The sequence below is a fragment of the Mobula hypostoma genome, chromosome 15, assembly GCF_963921235.1.
Source record: "Mobula hypostoma chromosome 15, sMobHyp1.1, whole genome shotgun sequence".
In the NCBI taxonomy this organism is placed as follows: domain Eukaryota; kingdom Metazoa; phylum Chordata; class Chondrichthyes; order Myliobatiformes; family Myliobatidae; genus Mobula; species Mobula hypostoma.
The window spans coordinates 18,830,908-18,847,524 of record NC_086111.1 but is presented as its reverse complement, the minus strand read 5'-3'; the positions used below and the strand labels follow the sequence as shown (position 1 = coordinate 18,847,524).

Here is a 16,617-nt window from a genome sequence, read left to right as displayed (position 1 = left end):
CTTAATAAGTGGCCAGTAGTATTCACAAGACCCTTGGCAGCAACCATTAACCAGAAACTGAATTGGAGCGGTCACATAAAAGCTGTGAGACCTGCTCAGAGACCAGATGTTTGGTGGAAAATGAATCATTTCGTAACATTCAAACCTTTTATCATCTTCAAGGTATTTCAGATTCAGGTTTATTTCTCACGCACATCAAAATGTGCAGTGAATGCATAACTTGTGTTAACAACCATCACGTCCAACGATGAACTGAGGTCAGCATGCAAGTGTCACCACATATTCAGATGCCAACAGAGCTTACCCATGACTCTCAGCGCAACAACACAACACAGCACAGCAAAACAGAAGATACTAATCAACAAAGCAACAATGGCAAAACAAGTCCGTTCCTCCCTCCCACCCACCCACTCACTCACATACACAGTCCTGTAACCCCAGAACAGGCCATCTTTGACCTCCAGTGGATTCATGGATTCACAGACATTGGGCCTTCGACGTCCCCAGTGGATTCACAGAGATCCACAGTTTTGGAACTCTGTCAATCAGGCCTTGACTTCTAGACCTCCAATTGGCTTTAAAATTTGATATCAACCCAAGAACATGGAATACTTTACACTTGCTTAGATTAGGGCTGCCCTAAACATATTCAGATGCAGGACACAGGCTTGCCACCCTACCATCATCTTAAACATGCAAACACGAGGAATTCTGCAGATGCTGGAAATTCAAGCAACACACATCAAAGTTGCTGGTGAACGCAGCAGGCCAGGCAGCATCTCTAGGAAGAGGTACAGTCGATGTTTCAGGCGGAGACCCTTTGTCAGGACTAACTGAAGGAAGAGCTAGTAAGAGATTTGAGAGGCGGAGGAGGAGATCCAAAATGATAGGAGAAGACAGGAGGGGGAGGGATGGAGCCAAGAGCTGGACAGGTGATTGGTAAAAGGGATATGAGAGGATCATGGGACAGGAGGCCCAGGGAGAAGGAAAAGGGGGGGGTAACCCAGAGGATGGGCAAGGGGTATAGTCAGAGGGACAGAGGGAGAAAAAGGAGAGTGAGAGAAGGAATGTGTGTATATAAATAACGGATGGGGTACGAGGGGGAGGTGGGGCATTAGCGGAAGTTAGAGAAGTCAATGTTCATGCCATCAGCCTCCGCCATCAACTCTGCTCTTAAATGCATCTCCCCCACTTCATGCACATCTGCTCTCACTCCATCCTCCCACTACCCCACTAGGAATAGGGTTCCCCTGGTCCTCACCTACCATCCCACCAGCCTCCGGGTCCAACATATAATTCTCCGTAACTTCCGCCACCTCCAACGGGATCCCACCACTAAGCACATCTTTCCCTCTTCCCCTCTCTCTGCTTTCCACAGGGATCGCTTCCTTCGCGACTCCCTTGTCCATTCGTCCCCCCAATCCCTCCCCACTGATTTCCCTCCTGGCATTTATCCTTGTAAGCGGAACAAGTGCTACACATGCCCTTACCCTTCCTCCCTTACCACCATTCAGGGCCCCAGACAGTCCTCCAGGTGAGGCGACACTTCACCTGTGAGTTGGCTGGGGTGATATACTGCGTCCGGTGCTCCCGATGCAGCCTTCTATATAATGGCGAGACCCGACGCAGACTGGGAGATGGTTTTGCTGAACACCTACGCTCTGTCCGCCAGCGAAAGCAGGACCTCCCAGTGGCCACATATTTTAATTCCACATCCCATTCCCATTCTGACATGTCTATCCACGGCTTCCTCTACTGTAAAGATGAAGCCACACTCAGGTTGGAGAAACAACAACTTATATTCCATCTGGGTAGCCTCCAACCTGATGGCATGAACATTGACTTCTCTAACTTCCGCTAATGCCCCACCTCCCCCTCGTATCCCATCCGTTATTTATTTATATACGCACATTCTTTCTCTCACTCTGCTTTTTCTCCCTCTGTCCCTCTGACTACACCCCTTGCCCATCCTCTGGGTTCCCTCCCCTTCCCCTTTTCCTTCTCCCTGGGCCTCCTGTCCCATGATCCTCTCACATCCCTTTTGCCAATCACCTGTCCAGCTCTTGGCTCCATCCCTCCCCCTCCCACTTTCAAATCTCTTACTAGCTCTTCCTTCAGTTAGCCCTGACGAAGGGTCTCGGCCCGAAACGTCGACTGTACCTCTTCCTAGAGATGCTGCCTGGCCTGCTGCGTTCACCAGCAACTTTGATGTGTGTTGCTTGATCATCCTAAAAATTCTTCCTTTCACCACCAGGGCACAATAGCTACTGCATGTTTGCAAACAGCAGTGCAGTTATTTGTCTGGATTACACCAGCAATATCTTCCAAACCTGCAGTCTCCATCAGAAAGAAGGACAAAGCCTTCAGGAGCATGGAACTACTGTCTGCAGGTTCCTCTCTGAGCTGATTTTAAAATGTATTGCCTGTATCAATCCTGGATGTCCCTGCTACTAACATTGTGGCAAGACTTTCATTACAGGGAGTACAGCAATTTAAGAAGACAGTTCCTCAAAGGTTGTTGAGGTGAGCAATAAATACAGGCCTGTCTCTAATGCTCAGATTCTGCAAAAATAAAGCAGTTTTAAAAAGTCTTTGTTTTATTTTCCATTCATTTTCCCCTTCTCCAAGTCCCTCTTGCTAGAGATTCCCGATCTTGTTGCATCTGGCACGGGTGCAGGACCACTTCTCACTGAATCGTCAGGTGATGACAACAGCTTCATTTTCAATGATGCATTTAACCCTGCAGTCAGCTATTCCAATAACTCACTGTTGAGTTCTGGAACCACCTGGGGAGCTGTTCCTCTGGGGTTTTCTGGTATCAGTACCTATTAAATAAATAAGTGCAACTAAAAAACATTCAGAAAGCAAGTTAAAAAGTGACAGTGAAACTGGGTCTCCATAGACCCACAGCATGGATTGAAAACTGGAATGATTTAATGGTCTTTTTCTGCAGCTGTTGGTATTCTGAGCCTAACAGATAGTGAGTGAATTGAATACAATATGTTTTTGTGTCCGTGTGAACTGTGCCTTCGGTGAGCTGAAATTCAATAACTGTAATAGATTAGTACTTTCGATTTTGTAAGGATTTAAAAACCATTGGGCTGGATTGCTGGGTCAGAATAAGCTCAATAATCATACCAGCTGGAGCAGCTGGCATTTGATTCAAACCCAACAGACTGATCAATCAGCCTTGCTTTGCGTACTTAGGACTGATTCACTGGAGGTATGAAATAGTCAGGAGGGAGTGGCTTCGCAAATCTTTAGTATAAATTCTAAATTTTGAATTTAAACTCAGTACTACAGACCTTTGCTGATAAATTGACCAGAGTGCACACCGACATCTTTAAGCTCTCCCTTAGGCAGTCTGGGGCATCCATCTGCTTCAATTATAACAATGCCTAAGAATAACACAGTAACCTGCCTCATCAATAACTATTGCCTAGAAGCACTTACATCCATTGTGATGAAGAGTGTTTTGAGCAGTTGGTGATGAAACATTTCAGTTGCTGCGTGAGAAGCAACTTGAACGCACTCCAATTTGTCTACCGGAAAAATAGAATGGATAAGGATGCTCTTTATCAGCTACAGCTCAGCATTCAATACAATCATCCCCTCAAAGCTAAACAAAAAGCTTCAAGGCCTTGGCCTCAGTACCTCCTTGTGCAATTGGACCCTTGATTCCCTCACTTGCAGACCCTAGTCAGTTGGAATGGCAACAACATCTCCACGATTTCCATCAGCACAGGTGCACCACAAGACTGCGTGCTTAGCCTCCTGCTCTACTTGCTTTACACTTATGACTGTGTGGTTAAGCACAGCTCAATTGTTTATATTCATTGGGCAGATCAAAGGTGGTGACAAATCAGCATATAGCATACAGTTTGAAAATCTGTCTGAGTGGTGCCACAACAACAACCTCCTCTTTCCTAATGTCAGTAAGACCAAGGAGCTGATAATTGACTTCAGGAGGAAAGCAACATCCACCATCAGGGACTCTCTTCTTGCTGTTGCCATCAGGAAGAAGGTACAGAAGCCTCAGGACTCACACTACCTGGTTCAGGAACAGTTATCACCCCTCAACCATCAGGTTCTTGAACCAAAGGGGATAACTTCACTCAACTTCCCTATCACTGAACTGTTCCCACAACCAACGGCGTCACTTTCAAGGACTCTTCATCTCGTGTTCTTGATATTTATTGCTTATTTATTAATAATATTTCTTTTGTATTTCCACAGTTGTCTTTTGCACATTGGTCACTTGTCCATCCTGTTGGGTACGGTCTTACATTGATTCTCTTATGGTTCTTGTGATTTACTGAGTATGCCTGCAAGAAAACTAATCTCAGGATAGTACATGGCAACATGTATGTACTTTGATAATAAATTTACTTTGTAACTTTGTAACCTATCAATTCTCAAAGTCAAATTAAATTTTTTATTTATCACCATATACTACCTTCAGATAAAATTTCTTACAGGCATTTACAGGAAAATAAAGAAATACAATAGAATTTATCAAAAACTATAAATAAAAGCTGACAGAAAACCAATAGAAATATAGAAAACCTACAAAGTGTGCCGAAGGTGTCCTTATCTTAGAAATTACCTACAGTTACCCATAGCTCTCTATTTTTCTAAGCTCCATGAACCTATCCAGGAGTCTCATAAAAGACCCTATCGTATCCACCTCCACCACTGTCGCCGGCAGCCCATTCCACACCCTCACCACTCACTGTGTAAAAAACTTACCCCTGACATCTCCTCTGTACCTACTTCCAAGCACCTTGAAACTGCCCTCTCGTGCTAGCCGTTTCAGCCTGGGAAAAAGCCTCTGACTATCCACACGATCAATGTCTCTCATCATCTTATATACCTCTATCAGGTCACCTCTCATCCTCCATCGCTCCAAGGAGAAAAGGCCAAGTTCACTCAACCTATTCTCATAAAGCATGCTCCCCAATCCAGGCAATACCCTTGTAAATCTCCTCTGCACCCTTTCTATGGTTTCCACATCCTTCCTGTAGTGGGGCGACCAGAAGTGAGCACAGTACTCCAAGTGGGGTCTGACCAGGGTCCTTTATAGCTGCAACATTATCTCTCGGCTCCTAAACTCACTCCCACGGTTGATGAAAGCCAATGCAATGTATGCCTTCTTAACCACAGAGTCAACCTGCGCAGCAGCTTTGAGTGTCCTGTGGACTCGGACCCCAAGATCCCTCTGATCCTCCACACTGCCAAGAGTCTTACCATTAATACTATATTCTGCCATCATATTTGACCTACCAAAATGAACCATTTCACACTTTTCTGGGTTGAACTCCATCTGTCACTTCTCGGCCCAGTTTTGCATCCTATCAATGTCCCACTGTAACCTCTGACAGCCCTCCACGCTATCCACAATACCCCCAACCTTTGTGTCATCAGCAAAATTACTAACCCATCCCTCTACTTCCTCATCCTGGTCATTTATAAAAATCATGAAGTGCAGGGATCCCAAAACAGATACCTGAGGCACACCACTGGTCACTGACCTCCATGCAGAATATGACCCGTCTACAACCACTCTTTGCCTTCTATGGGCAAGCCAGTTCTTGATCCACAAAGCAATGTCCCCTTGGGTCCCATGCCTCCTTACTTTCTCAATAAGTCATGCATGGGGTACCTTGTAAAATGCCTTGCTGAAATCCATATACACTACATCTGCTGCTCTGCCTTCATCAATGTGTTTAGTCACATCCACAAAAAATTCAATCAGGCTCATAAGGCACAACCTGCCTTCGACAAAGCTATGCTGACTATTCCTAATCATATTATGCCTCTCCAAATGTTCATAAATCCTGCCTCTCAGGATCTTCTCTATCAACTTACCAACCACTGAAGTAAGACTCACTGGCAAATAATTTCCTGGGCTATCTCTACTCCCTTTCTTGAATAAGGGAACAATATCCGCAACCCTCCAATCCTCCGGAACCTCTCCCGTCCCCATTGATGATGCAAACATCATTGCCAGAGGCTCAGCAATCTTCTCCCTTGCCTCCCACAGTAGCCTGGGGTACATCTCGTCCGTTCCCACTGACTTATCCAACTTGATGCTTTCCAAAAGCAATCGCCAAATCCTTTTCCATAGTGAATACTGAAACAAAGTATTCATTAAGTACCCCTGCTACCTCCTCTAGTTCCATACAGACTTGTCCACTGTCATGCTTGATTGGTCCTATTCTGTTATGTCTTATCCTCTTGCTGTTCACATACTTGTAGAATGCCTTGGGGTTTTCCTTAATCCTGTCCGTCAAGGCCTTCTCATGGCCCCTGCTGGCTCTCCTAATTTCATTCTTAAGCTCCTTCCTGCTAGCCTTATAATCTTCTAGATCTCTATCATTACCTAGTTTTTTGAACCTTTCGTAAGCTTTTCCTTTCTTCTTGACTAGATTTACAACAGCCTCTGTACACCATGCTTCTAGTACCCTACCTGTCTCATTGGAACGTATCTATGCAGAATTCCATGCAAATATCCCCTGAACATTTGCCATATTTCTTCCATACATTTCCCTGAGAACATCTGTTCCCAAGTTATGCTTCATACATTTCTCTGAGAATATCTGTTCCCAATTTATGCTCCCAATGGGTTGCAGTGTGCAAAAGAAGACTAATAGTGCAAATGTATGTATAATAGAATCCTTGAAAGTGAGTCTTAGGTTGTGGAATCAGTTCAGAGTTGAGACGAGTGAAGTTATCCATGCTGGTTCAGGAGCCTGATGGTTGTAGGGTAGAACTGTTCCTGAACCTGGTGGTGTGAGAGCTTAGACTCCTGTACCTCCTGCACGATGATAGTAGCGAGAAGAGAGCGTGGCCTGGATGGTAGAGGTCCTTGATGGATGCTGCTTTCTTGTGGCAGCTCTCTTTGTAAATGCACTCAATGGTGTGGTGGACTGGGCTTTAGCCGCCACTCTCCTCGAGACTTTTCCGTTACTTGGCAGTGGTGTTACCATCCCTGTTAGGATACTCTCCACTTTGCTTCTATAGAAGTTTGTCAAAGCTTTATGTGACATGTCTTCATTTGTCGGGGGATTGAGTTCAAGATCCGGGAGATAATGTTGCAGCTCTATAAAACCCAGGTTAGACCATACTTGGAAGTATTATCTTCAGTTCAGGTTGCCTCATTATAGGAAGGATGTGGAAGCTTGAGTGAACGGCACTGGGATTTACCAGGATGGTTCTTGGATTAGAAAGCATGTCTTCTGAGGATAGGTTGAGGAAGCTCGGGTTTTACTTTTGGAGAGAAGGGTGAGAGGTGACTTGATAGGTGTACAAGATGTTAAGAGGCATAAATCGAGTGGGCAGCCAGAGACTTTTTCCCCAGGGTGGAGTATATAACTTTAAGGTGTTGGAAGGAAAGTATAGGGGGGGTGGCAGAGTCATGTGTTTTTAATACAGAAAATGGTAGGTGCATGTAGCTTGCTACCAGGGTTGGTGATAGAGGTGATACATTAGGGACATTTAAGTAACTCTTAGATAGTTAAACGAATGATAATATGATGGGAAAATGGAAGGCTATGTGGGGGGGGGAGGGTTAGATTGATCTTGGAGTAGGTTAAAGGGTTGGCACAACATCATTGGTCCAAAGGCCTGTAATTTTCTATGTTCAATAAATTGCAACCATGCTTTAAAATACATGGACTCTAAGCTCTTGAATTATCTGATATTGTCTCCTCGCCTCTACTGCTGTTAATTAAGAAGATCTTAAAAATATACCTCTTGATAATGCTGTTTGACCTCTTTCCTAATATAGCTGTGTCATTTTCCCCCCAATAATGGTTTTGTTTTAATATGTTAAAGGTGGTACATTTAGGCGCATTTCTATTTGCAACTATATTTAAAGTAATTGTGAAAATAACCAGATAGAAGGTGAGAATAATTTACTCAATAATTTCTTAGGACCTGCCAGTTATGACCTAAAAGGATAATTTCCCACACAGGAATTGAATAAGTATTTTAGGGATGCTATAAAGGTTGGGTGGCGGGATGGAAATATGTCTCTACGAAAGGAGGTGTGAGGTGCTCCTTCCCTCCGCCATCGTGCAGATCACCCTTGGGCACGGTGTAGCACCTACTTAGCCCCTCCAACGGGGTCACATGAAGCCATGAGAGTAGGTGATGGATGGTCATATGAGCAGCTGGTCCACATAACAAGTCCTGGTTGTGCAGCTACTGACACCAGGCGGACAATCTCTGAAGAGTTTTCATAATAGCTGGGGTCGCCCGTCTGGTCAAGGCACTGCCCACTTCTGTAGAAAATTTTGGCAAGAACAATCATGAGACCGTGATTCCATGCATCACACGACATGGCACATAATAACAATGATGATGATATAAATGTGCGTGGTTGTAGGAGAGAAGTTTGAACAGCTCTCCCAAACTTCTAACAGAATTTCCAAGGCAAAACAACATCAAATAGAAATCAGCAAATACAGGTATGATGAGACTGTACAGAATGGGTTGCACAGTGCAGAGAGTGGAAGACAAATGGCGAGCCACTGCAACTGAAGCAATACATTTAACTTGTGCCTTAATACTTGTCTTGTTATACATTGTTAAAGATTAGGCTGTGAAGCAGCTTTTGTGAAACAATTCAAGTATAGTCAGTACAATCACAGTAATGTAAATTATATATAATTGTTAGTGTAATGTCACTATTAATTTGGAACAAGTGATAGTTTTGCCATGTGAATACTACCAGCTATATTTTAAAACTAACATTTGTCAGATTCAACTGATATTTGTGTGTTGCTTAACAGGCAATACAAATGCTTTAAAATAATAAAGGATATATTTTGCTCCTGGGTACGTAAGGCCTCACTATTAATTAGAAACTGTTTGTTTGCATACACATAAAGCACACAGCTCTATTATATTGCACCTGAAATACTATACAAAATCCTTGGCGTCACTTGTACGTACAGGGATGCATCAATTTACAAAAGGGGTTATGTTCATGGAAAGCATTTCACTAAGCAAATATTTATTTATTGAAATGTAAAAATTCTCATTGTACTTTAGAGTTCAAGAATTTCAGTCAAAACAGAATTATGTATTAGGAAAAATATATGAAATAATATAACATTTTATTAGCAATTAAATTTTAACTTGAGGTATAAAACTAATAATGTATCCATTCTGGGTACTTGCCAAATGTAGTATGTATGGTTCTGGGTGTTCTTAACACTGCGGATATGGAGAGGATATGGCCTTGCTAAAGAACTTGGAGATGCAGGTCACTGTTTAACAATAGGGTTGTCTTTTAAGACTGATGAGGCAAACTTCGAGAGGTTGCGAGTCCTTGGAACTCTTTCTCAATGTTAGACTGCCTTGGGGACTCCAGCTCTGAATTTTTCCTTCTGGTTTACTCTTGAGTCCTTCCCAGTGAGTTGGTATAGCCACAAGGCCGTGGAGGTTTGAGATCAGAGTTTTCCATCTCCTAGGTGAGCTACCAACCACGGCTGATAAGCCCCATCTGCCCGAAGCGACTGGTTTTAAGATGCCGATAACCTGCCTTTGCCCCTTGTCCTGTCAGTATAAATGGTTCTGCTGGGCTTAGTAGCTAAGCCACACGTGAAGGCCAGGAGCTGGACATTATATCTGTAGAAATCTGTTAAAGTCTTTGGTGACACAGCAAATCTCCTCAAACTCTTTCTCTTTTTTTTATGGTAAAAATAGCTTCATAGAGTGAGGTCACATCAAATTGAGGTGGTAAGGAGTCAGTGCTACTATAAGGAAAATGTAATAAATTGAAAGTTTATATACGTGTACATTCATGTAAACGGACAAATGAATTGTGTGGTTGCACCTGAAATGCTACAGAGAGTTTTACTTTGTACCCATATAACAATGTTGTGGTGAGTCTCAAGGCAGTTCAATATTAGTGGCAAAACAATAACTTCCCAAAAGCAGTTTTCAGTGGTTGACTGTTCCACTGGCAATCCCTGCCAACTGGGAACTAATCATAATCTGTGATTCTGTAACAGTAATTCTGTATTGCTTGTCTTGGAATTAAACTGCTCTTTCTACAAGGTAATAACTAGGCGTTACAACATTTGATAAGTCTTTCATTCAATATTGACCCAATATGATCTTCTGTATCTCTGTTGTTAAATACATTATTTTTTCCATTTTCTATTCTTGTACCTTTGTGCAATCAGTTATTTTTTTTTATCTTTGTCCAATTTTCTGGCAGATTAATGGACACAGGAGAGCACAGTTAATTGGTCAGCTGTAGCTTGGATGATAAAAAGTGTTGCAGCACTGTGCCAATGGAGAACTCAGTGGACCACGCTTACTCCTCAAGACTCAGTGTTGCCAAAGCATGTACTGAGTCGTGAGAATCAATTCTGATTACAACAGCAAATATTCTCTTGGCCAGAAGTGTTGAAAACAAAATTCCATGCACCATTTTGTTAGCACTGCAGCTGTACTTCATAAATACACACTTATTATTTAAAAATTTCTTCAGAAAAGCTGCAGTGGAAATGTAAACTGATTATGCAATTCTGTGTAAGCTCTATTTCCTTTTGAGGGTGAAGTCTTTTATTTTTGTCTTTGTAGCTATAGATTCTCTGGAATCAAGAATCACATAAGATTGACTTCCAGGTCTCTGTGTTGGTCCCACATTATACTCAACACTGCTCTGCAGTGTGGATAACTTGAGCATCTCTCAGTGATCAGGAGTTTCTTCCCAAGAGATAGTGGTAATCAATGACATCAGCTAGTGCCCCAGACCACAAGCAAAAGTAGTCCATTGAGTTCAATGCAATTGTAACCAACAGAATGGAGATTTTTGCCTACGAAGGACAGCGTGGTAGCATAGTGGTTATCGCATTTGATTTAAGCATTCACCAGTCGGGGCTCATTTCCTGCTGCTGTCTGTGAGAAGCTTGTATGTTCTCCCATGACCATATTGGTTTCTCCCGGTGCTTCAGTTTCCTCCCACATTCCAATAACTTGTGTTTAGGGATAGTAGTTGTGGGGGTGGCGCTGGAAGCATGGCAACACTCGACGATTGCCCCAAAAAAATCCTTGCTGACTTGATTTGACGCAATTATTTCACTGTGTTTTTTGATGTACATGTTACAAATAATGCTGATCTTAATCTTTATCTTCATGTCTCTTCAGGAGTGAAATGTAAGTGCCATGGCCCTCTTCCCATCAGACATATTTAGTCGGGACCTCAGATAGTATAGTTACTTGGATCCTGCAGGTGATTGTTGAATTGTTTATTTGGGATTTGTAGCTTAGCAGAATCTAGTTGTTTTTTTTTCATTGTGCAATTTTTCTTCCCCCAGCTGTTAACCATATATATTTACGATTTAGATGAGGGCCCAAGAGACTGCATCCTGATGAAAAATTGGTTGACAGTATATGTTGCTGGGAGAACGCAGAGAGTCTTCAGAGGAACACAAATAGATCAAGTGAACAGATGAGCTTATGACAGATGGAATAGAAAATGGAAAAATGTGAAGGCAGCAGAAAAAAAAAGAAAAGCTGAGTTTGAAGCAGTGAAAGATTGTAAGGTATTTGAAGGGACTCGGTTGTCCATAAGATTAGGCGCAGCATGATCTGTGTCCACTCTGGCCCGGGACAAGAGGGTGTGACTGCGAGTGTGGCGGGTAGGAGGATCTAAGAGGTAGTGCTTGAGGAGCCTTAGTTTTGAGCTTACCCACCAGGTCAAAGATTGTTGCTCCCTGTGAGGATGAGATTGGGAGCTGTAGGAAGGAACCATGGCACTGTAGTCCAGAGAGCTTTTCAAGTGGGGGGAGAGAAAAGAAATGTAGTTGTAATTGGGGATAGTATAGTCATGCCTATAGACACAATTCTGTGTCTCAAGGATCAAGGGTCCCAAAGGGACTGTTGTCTGTGTGATGTCTGGATTCTGGACATCTCATTTCACCTGAAGAGGAATTTGGAGTAGGAGGGAAAAGATCCAGTAGATATGATCCATGCAGGTACCAACAACGTAGGAAGAATGAGGAAAGAGACTCTGCTGAGGGAGTTTGAGCAGCTAAGGATTAAAAACAGAATCAAAACGATAAAAATCTTTTGGATTGTTAACTGAGCCCTGTGTTGGCATAGGGTTAACACGATCAGAGAGTTAAAAGTGCGACTTGAAGGTTGGCGAGGGAGATGTGGGTTTGAATTCATGGGACATTGAAACCAGTATTGGGGAAACAGGGAGCTATTCCAATGGGACAGGGTCCACCTGGACCGTGCTGAAACAGGGTTCTGGCGAACAAGTAAGGCTGTGGATGGGCTTTAAACAAAATAGTAAGCAGGTGGGTTCAACAACTTTGAAAAAATATGGATAAGGTAAAAGAAGGAGAATGCAGGAGAGGTGAATGAAGTTTCCAGAATAAAGAAAAAAAACTTCAGGCAACATGGAGACTTAATTGATAAGAAGGGTGGTGTTATATTTGATTGCACGTAGTATGCAAAATAAGGTAGATTTCATACTTCAATTAGAAATTAGCAGGTATGATCACAGAGTCATGTTGAAAGAAGATCACAGCTGGGAGATTAACATCCAAGGATACACATCGTATCGAAAGGACAGGCAGGTGGACAGAAGGGGTGGTGTGGCTCCTTCGGTGAAAAATGAAGTCAGATCCTTAGAAAGAGGTGACATAGGATCAGAAGATGTAGTATATTTGGGTAGAGTTAAGAAACTGCAAAAAGGATAAAAAGACCCTGATGGGAATTATATACAAACCTCTGAACAGTAACCAGGATGTGGGCTACAAATTACAATGGGAGATTGAAGAGGCATATAAAAAGGCCAATGTTATGATGGTCCTGAGAGGTTTCAACATGCAGATACATTGGGAAAATCAGGTTGGTGCTGGGTCCCAAGAGAAGGAATTTGTAGAATGCGACAAGAAGGATTTTTAGAGCTGCTTGTGATTGGGCCCACCAGGGGAAAGGCAATTCTTAATTGTATTTTGTGTAGTGAATCAGGTTTGATTAGGGAACTTAAGGTAAAGGAACTCTTGAGACAGTGATCATAACTTGATAGAATTTATATAGAAGAAAAGTTGGATGAACTGAATAAGTAGTTTGCGAGGTATTCACATCATGAGGATGCAGTAGATTTTGAGAGTGTCAGGGGGCAGAAGTGAATATAGTTGCTATTACAATGAAGGATGTGTTTTGGAAGCTGAAAGATTAGAAGGTGAGTAACCCACCCAGGCCAGATGGACTACACCCCAGGTTTCTGAAAGAGATAGCTGAAGGGATTGTGGAGGCCGTAGTAGTGACATTTCAAGAATCATTAGATTGAATGGTTTTGGAGTACTGGAAAATCACAAATGTCATTCCATTTTTAAAGAAGGAAGGGAGGCAAAAGATCGGAAATTATATGCCAGCTTGTGTACCTTCAGTGGCTGGTAAGATGTTAAGGATGCAGATTCAGGGTATTTGGAGGAACACAATAAAATAGATAGTATGGTTTCCTTAAGGGGAAATCTTGCCTGGCAAGTCTATTGGAATTCTTTGAGGAAATACCAGGCTGAATAGACAAATGGGAATCAGTGGATGTTGTTTATTGGGATTTTCGGAAGGTCATTCACTAGATGCTGCACATCAGGCTGTTAAATAAGATAAAAGCCCGTGGTATTACAGGAAAGATACTAGCATGGATAGAAGACTGACTGGCTGGTAGAAAGCAAAGAGTGGGAATAAAGGGGGCCTTTTCTGGTAGGCTGTTGATGACAGGAGCTGTTGTACATAGATCAGTGTTGGGTCCATTACTTTTTTTTATTGATCTTAATGATGAAATTGATGGCTGTGTGGCTAAGTTTGCAGATAACCCAAAGATAGATGGAGAGGTAGGTAGTCTTGAGGAAGCAGGGAGTTTGCAGAAAGACTTGGAGAGATTAGGAAAATAGCAAAGAAGTGGCAGATGGAATACAGAGTGGAGAAGTATGCACTCAGTATGAAGATTGGAAACTATAAGATTTAGGAGCAAAATTGTATCATTTGGCACATCGAGTGCGCGCTGCCATTTCATCATTGCTGATCCATTTCCCTCTCAGCCCCAATTTCCTGTCTCTCTGTAACCTTTTATGCTCTGACTATTCAAGAACCTATCAACCTCTGCCTTAAATATATCCAATGACTTGGGTATATACCCATGGCCACCTGTGGCAACAAATTCCACAGATTCACCATTTTCTGGCCAAAGATATTCCTCCTCATCTCCATTCTAAATGGATGTTCCTCTGCAGGGATAATGCTTCCCCCCCCCCACCATGCCCCATCTCCTTTTCCCTCTCTCACCTTATCTCCTTGCCCACCCATCGCCTTCCTCTGGTGCTCCTCTATCCTTTTCTTTCTTCCATGGCCTTCTGTCCTCATCTATCAGACTCCCCCTTCTCCAGCCCTGTATCTCTTTTACCAATCAACTTCCCAGCTCTTTTACTTCATCCCCACCTTCCCGGTTTCACCTATCACCTTGTGTTTCTCTCCCCCCGCCCCCCCACCTTTTAAATCTACTCAGTTTTTGTTTCTCCAGTCCTGCCAAAGGGTCTCAGCCCGAAACACCGACTGTACTCTTTTCCATAGATACCTGCTGAATTCCTCCAGCATTTTGTGTGTGTTGTAAGGCTTCTTTTATTCTCACTCTTTGCCTCCTGCCAATCAGCCAATACTCTATCCATGCTAGTATTTTCCTGTAATACCAAATTGTTAACTAGCCTCATCTGTAACACCTTGTCAAAGGCCTTCTGAGAATCCACACAACATCCACCAATTCTCCTTTGTCTATCCTTGTTATTTCCTCAAAGAATTCTGACAGATTTGTCAGGCAAGATGTCCCCTGATAAAACCATGCTGACTATGGCCTATTTTATCATGTTCCTCCAAGTACCCTGAAACCTCATTCTTAATAATTGACTCCAATGTCTTCCCTAATACTGAGGTCTGACTAACTGGCCAATAATTTTCTTTCTTCTGCCTCCCTCCCTTCTTGAAGAGTGGAGTGACATCTGCAATTTTCAAGCCCTCTGGAACCATGCGAGAATCTAATTGAAAGATTATTTCTAATGCCTCCACAATTTCTTCAGCCATCTCTTTTAGAACCCTGGGGTGTATACCATCTGATCCAGGTGATTTATCTACCTTCAGACCTTTCAGGTTCCCAAGCACCTTTTCCCTAGTAATGGCAATTTCACTCACTTCTGCCCCCTGATACTCTTAAACTTCCAGCATACTGCTCGTATCTTCCAGGGTGAAATCTGTTGCAAAATACTTATGTAGTCTGTCTGCCATTTCCTTGTCCCACTTTACTACCTCACCAGCATCATAATCTAACGATCCGATCTCTAACCTTGCCTCTTTTTTTACTGTTTATATATCTGAAGAAACTTTTGGTATCCTCTTTAATATTATTGGCTAGCTTTCCCTTCATATTCCATCTTTCCCTTCTTTATGACTTTTATCGTCATCTTCTGTTGGTTTTTTAAAGCTTCCCAATCCTTTAACTTCCCACTAATTTTTGTTCTATTATATGCCCTCTCTTTGGCTTTTATGTTGGCTTTGATTTCCCTTGTCAGCCACAATTGCATCATCCTGCCTTTAGAATACTAATTCTTTTGGCTGTATCTATCCTGCACTTTCTGAATTACTCCCAAAAAGTCCAGCCACTGCTACTCTGCAGTCATCCCTGTTAGTATTCTCTTTCAATCAATTTTGGCCAACTCCTCTCTCTTGGCTCTAATTCCCTTTACTCCACTATGATATTGATACATCTGATTTAAACATTTCTGTCTCAAATTGCAGGGTGAATTCTATCATATTATGATCACTGTCTCATCAGAGTTCCTTTAACTTAAGCTCTTTAATCAATTCCGGTTTATTGCACAATACTAAATCTAAAATAGCTGATCCCCTAGTGGGCTCAACCATGAGCTGCTCTAAAAAGCCATCTTGTAAGCAGTCTACAAATTCCCCCTCTTGTTATCCAGCACCAACCTGATTTTCCCAATCTACTTGCCTATCAAAATCCCCCATTACTATTGTAACGTTGTCCTTTTGAAATGCATTTTCTACCTCCCGTTGTAATTTGCAGCCTACATCTTTGCTACTGTCCGGAGGTCTATATTTAAATCTCATCAGTATCTTTTTACCCTCACAGGTCCTTAGCTCAAGCCACAATGATTCTACACCTTCCAATTCTATGTCACCTCTTTCTAAGGATTTGATTTCATATTTTACCAACGGAGCCATGCTGCTGTCCCCCCCCCCCTCCCCATAGCTTATCAGTCTGTCATTTCAATACAATATGTATCCTTGGATGTTAAGCTCCCAGCTATAATCTTCTTTCAGTCATGATTCAGTGATGCCCACAACGTCGTTCATGCATGGCAATCTATTAACTTTGCTACGAATTCATCTACCTTATTCGGAATACTGCATCTGTTCAAATACAACACTTTTACTCCTGTATTCATCATCCTTTTTGATTTTGTCCCCCTTTTATATTGCAACTCATCCCATTGACTGCAATTTTGCTCTGTCCTCAGCCTGTCCTGCTAGCAGTCTTACTACACATGTGGGTAAACTAACTACCCCATC

At 42.5% G+C, this 16,617-nt stretch overlaps 1 protein-coding gene across 4 annotated transcripts in view; it reads left to right on the top strand.

Annotated features, from left to right (window-relative positions):
* The window catches only part of rad54l2 (RAD54 like 2), a 227,155-nt gene that overhangs the window by 92,820 nt on the left and 117,718 nt on the right, over positions 1–16,617 (top strand). For 3 of the 4 annotated variants that reach the window (XM_063067816.1, XM_063067817.1, XM_063067814.1), the window contains exon 2: positions 11,167–11,251. The exons of the other annotated variant lie outside the window; for it this stretch is intronic. The gene's annotated coding sequence lies outside the window, so the exon portion shown is untranslated. The remainder of the gene's footprint in view (positions 1–11,166; positions 11,252–16,617) is intronic. 4 annotated transcript variants of the gene reach the window in all.